At 49.6% G+C, this 3,871-nt stretch overlaps 1 long non-coding RNA gene across 2 annotated transcripts; it reads left to right on the top strand.

Moving 5' to 3' along the window:
- Window positions 1–423: 423 nt before the first annotated feature.
- LOC122376012 lies at window positions 424–3,275 on the top strand. 2 transcript variants are annotated; one of them, XR_006255505.1, is made up of 4 exons: window positions 424–666; window positions 1,237–1,357; window positions 1,542–1,659; window positions 3,177–3,275. It is a non-coding gene; the product is annotated as an uncharacterized LOC122376012 (long non-coding RNA). The 2 variants fall into 2 exon arrangements; XR_006255504.1 differs by having other exon boundaries at window positions 522–666; window positions 3,174–3,269.
- The last annotated feature ends 596 nt before the right edge of the window (window positions 3,276–3,871 follow it).

Genomic DNA, 3,871 nt, shown 5'->3' on the forward strand with positions numbered 1-3,871 from the left:
CGGTTCTGACGTCACGGCTGCGTGCGGTGGACGGTCCGCTGTGGCCAGTCCCGACCGGCCACAGCGATCGCTGTGTGCGGTGACGGAAGGATGACGTAGGGACGAAGTGGGCGGAGCTTCGAGGCTGTGTGCGGTCCGACCGCACACAGGGCCCGTGAACAGCCCTCGGTTTGTTTTGCGCGGCGTAGTTAGGTCGCCGCCCTCCTCGCGAGGCCGGTAACGTAAGTTAGGGCCACTAAAAAAAAAAAAAAAATTGAAATGGGAGTGCCTTGAAAGCACAGAGGGGTGTTCACGGGCACCGCACACTGCTGCGTGCGCTGTGTGCGGTGCGTCCAGCAGGCGTGGGGGTAGGGGATGGGTAGGCGGTTCTGACGTCACGGCTGCGTGCGGTGGACGGTCCGCTGTGGCCAGTCCCGACCGGCCACAGCGATCGCTGTGTGCGGTGACGGAAGGCTGACGTAGGGACGCAGTGGGCGGAGCTTGGAGGCTGTGTGCGGTCCGACCGCACACAGGGCCCGTGAACAGCCCTCGTTCGTTTGAAAATATCGGTTGCGGAGAAGATGCTGGATTTTGTTAATTTCGATTCATCATAAGTGTGGCACGATTGATGGGAGTTGTTCATTTTTAATGTCACATTGCCGAGGGAAGGCTGCCTGATGCGAATAGGTAAGTATGGGGGTCATTTTCTGCAAATCGGCGATTGAATTTGAAATTGAATTCACGTGGAATTGGAATAAAAATTGAAATGGGTCTTTCATTCTGTCTAAATCCTGACGCACAATAAAATTTTAACGGATTTTTATGATAATTATCATTTCCAAGTCTTAACAATCCTAGCTGAAGCCTGAATGTTTGAATTGACTGCTTTGTGTGTGGTGCTTGTTGCATAGGTAGGTCCCGACGCAGGACGCATAGGTAGGTTAAGGTACCTACCTCTTGCTTCCTACCATCCCAGATTCCCAGGGATCCCAGTATGAAGATGCAAATAGATATTGTATGAAATTGTTAGTGATGATTTTGACTGCAGAGTGCCAATCAGTGGGTATGTGTATCAGGCACCTTCTTATTCCGCGTCTTTGTTTTGGATGTCGGTGGGCATTGTTAATAAGGGTGTCCAGTCATTTTATTCAGTATATCTGGAGATACTTTCAAAACTACATATTTCTAGACAGTTTGTTGTTTCCAGTGCAGTTAGACACACACCATTCTAATGTTCCCTTTTCTATCTGATTTCAGGTGTACCCTAACCCATGTTTGACAATGGGCAATGTTGAACCAGAGGAATGTTCTGGGCTGCTCTCTGCAAGATCTTCAGACCAGTCATCCCTAGGGCTAATCAAACTAGACTCAGTTGCTGGTGGGTTCAGCTTGTTTTTCTTGCTTTGCTTTCCCTATGTACTTTACTTTTCCACTCCTTTCAATACCAGTTGTATCCAGTTGCTTATCACTTCAATGTTTCTAATATGTGCCTATGCCTCTTACATTTCATTTGGAATATATGGTCACTCATACACTTGAAAACGCATGTTTCTTGACCCCAGGCTTGTCAGGCTGTCTGCTGGAGGATGACTCGCTGCCCTCGACACGACCAGCACTCTCTCCTGTGAAGGAGACTGAGCCACAGACCTCTGCCGCAGCTCCTGGGCGGCCCCAGTTACGGTAAGTAATACCCCTTCCCAGGGGTTGACAGAGGTGGTTGGGGTCTGGGAGACACAATTATGGCAATTAATCGACCCTGGCAGATGAAGCGTGCATCTGATATTGCAAGGTTAAATGGTCTCATTGTGTTCAGCTCGTTAAATGCTCGCTGCTCGCTTTCCCCCTCCCCCGCGGTTGACGGCCGGACGGTTCCAGATGGCATTTCCCTTCGGTTTGACAGTTGCGCTCAGTCATGGACCATGGTAATACCCAACTCTCTGGGAGGACAGCGGGTTGTGGGCAGGGGTACGGAGCCGGAGCTGGAGCAGGAGCAGGAGTCGCCGGAGCCGGCATATTTTGCCCGGAGCTGGAGCCGTGAAACAATATAGCCCGGAGCCGGAGCCGGAGCCGTCAAAAAAGGGGGCGACTCCGGCTCCTTTTTTTTTTTGAAGAGGAGAAAATTATTGACCCAGTAGTTCGATTTGACAGTTCAAGGCAGTAAAACATGCGGTATTCAAAATATAAAAATAGCCTTGTTATGCAAATACAGAAGCAACTTGCACCAATCCCATCGTATTTTTTCTTCCACCCCTATTTAATTGCATAGGGGATGTATAGAGCATTGGAGCCGGAGCCGGACCATTTTACTCGGAGCCGGAGCCGGAGCCGCCATGGCATTTCACCCGGAACCGAAACCGGAGCCGGACCCGATTTTTTTTTCTCTCCGGAGCCGGAGCCGTCTGAAATTTCCTCGGCTCCGCATCCCTGGTCGTGGGTCGCGCAACCACTAGAGCGGAACGTGAAAATACCATGAGCAGTGCAAGTTTGTACGATGGGGACCACAATTGGCGGCTGGCGGGCAATAATCAACCTTCGCCGGGCCGGTGCTAGGCGCAGCCAAGGCCATATAACCGGCGCAGCCTTCGCCGGTCTAGGGGCAATGTTCGAACATCCCCCGCCTCCCTTCTAACTCGGCTCCTGGGCCACGTAACGACGAGCGGTGGGAAAGTCACGTTCGAAGGAGCATCAATAGTCATGACGAAAGTACTTTAAGTTGACGGTTTAGCACCATTAGGCCATAAGCTCTTTAAATTAACTTCTTTATGGAAAGCATTTTTACGCAACAACTTTAACACCGAGTTTGTATTACGTGTATTTTACCGACATGGTGTTTCTCTCGTTGAGCAGCGTTGAATGCGCTATGATTGGGCCTTTTTAGGTTAGGTCACGTGATGGGACCTCGGAACGTGACTTGGGGACCCGGGTCTGAAATTTTCACATGCAGAGGAGATGCATCAGAAGGTGTGCCAGAGTGCCGGCGTTTTTACATATCTGCGAAAACACGCCTGTTCAAATACCATCCTCTGGCCTTGAGCGGGTTGATCTCGCTGGATAATAATCGAATCACGATTCCCCGCCTCCTGGAAGTGTGTTGAAATCAAAATGATCGGTGATTGAAAGAAATACTAAATTCCTGTCGTTTGGGAAGCTAATATATTTACGCTTATTTGGCTGTCAAATGTTTATTTTGTCAGCAGGCATGCTCAGCTTTGAAGAGGCCGTCTCCGAAAACGGACTGGACAACACGGGCTACGATGACGCATTGGACGCCACATTCAGCGAGGGAGAATGCACAGGTAAATTTCGTCCTACGATTTGTTGTACATGTATGTACGGTTATCCGCTGTGAAGCAAAGGCCGACGGATCAGGCCCGTGTAACTGCGGTCCGGGATCCGGTCGGCTTGGCGGGCGAAAACTCCCGTGTTACTGCCATCCCCTGGGTATGAGCAGATTAACCCGCGCCCTGGTGGGGGGGGGGGCTATTTTTTGCCCCCCCTCCAGACTTTTCGATATATCTCCAGAACCGCTGCGCCGATCGTCACCAAACTTTCAGTACCCTCCCGGACATCAATTTTACACATTGTGACCAAAAATTTTCCAAAGGCTATGATAGGTTGGCCGGAAATGACGTCAGAGTGACGTCATGTTCTGCCGTTTTCGACCGAAAAAAGGGTTTCGCGGGAAGAGCTGTCAGGCCTATAGCTTTGCAAATACAGAAAAACGATTAGGACATAAAAGCTGTAGAATTGACAGGGCTACAAAACTGCTATCTCGGATTTTTTGACATTTTTGGATTTTGACCCCCAAAAATCAAAAAATAGATTTTTTGATTAAAATAGACGAAAATCCAAAAAGTTTTTTGAATTTCGAAAAAACCGGAATATATGTGAT

This window comes from Amphibalanus amphitrite, unplaced genomic scaffold (assembly GCF_019059575.1).
Source record: "Amphibalanus amphitrite isolate SeventyFive unplaced genomic scaffold, NRLGWU_Aamphi_draft 001984F_arrow, whole genome shotgun sequence".
NCBI lineage: Eukaryota > Metazoa > Arthropoda > Thecostraca > Balanomorpha > Balanidae > Amphibalanus > Amphibalanus amphitrite.